Below are 652 nucleotides of genomic sequence, written 5' to 3'. Positions count from 1 at the left end.
GTACTTTTATTCTTATGTAAAACACTGCTGACTTTCAAAATGACATGTACAAATACTGATACTTCTAGCTGTTAGAGACATTGTCATGAAAATGATGATGACAATAATGACAGTGAGAACTATGATGATAGGAAGCACAAGAAGGGGAATGTAGGTTACATGTCATCAAAACACATCCCAAAGGAGCTTGAGACTGTAACATCATATTTCTTGGAATGATATTAAGAAAAGAAAAAAATACAAAAACAAAAACAAGGACAGTTGTTTTTCTTAGGCATTTGTTTTCTATCTTAATTCAAAATTAATAAGAATATATGTAAATACTCTATAAACTTCAAAGTAATTTACAAAGGTAAAATATTCTTATTTTCCTTATTGTTATTGGTGTCATTATGGTTATATTTATTTGATCAATGAATATTCATATCACCATTTGTCATCATGTTTTCATGTTTATATTTGCATGCTGAAGGTTGTGATGAGAAGCACCTTGCCCGAGGCCAAGATAAAAGTAAGGAATATGAGGAGCAAAGACAGAATTTATTTTATGATTCTCGTATCTAGGCTTTAAGTCTATGACATGTAGCTCTATTGTCACATGGCTTCAAAATGACTCTGATGTTGCCATTATCCTGTTGGAAAGAATCATAAA

The sequence above is a fragment of the Propithecus coquereli genome, unplaced genomic scaffold (genome assembly GCF_000956105.1).
Source record: "Propithecus coquereli isolate 6110/MARCELLA unplaced genomic scaffold, Pcoq_1.0 Scaffold91, whole genome shotgun sequence".
NCBI classification, from domain to species: Eukaryota; Metazoa; Chordata; class Mammalia; order Primates; family Indriidae; genus Propithecus; species Propithecus coquereli.
Note: the sequence above shows the minus strand (reverse complement) of the source record.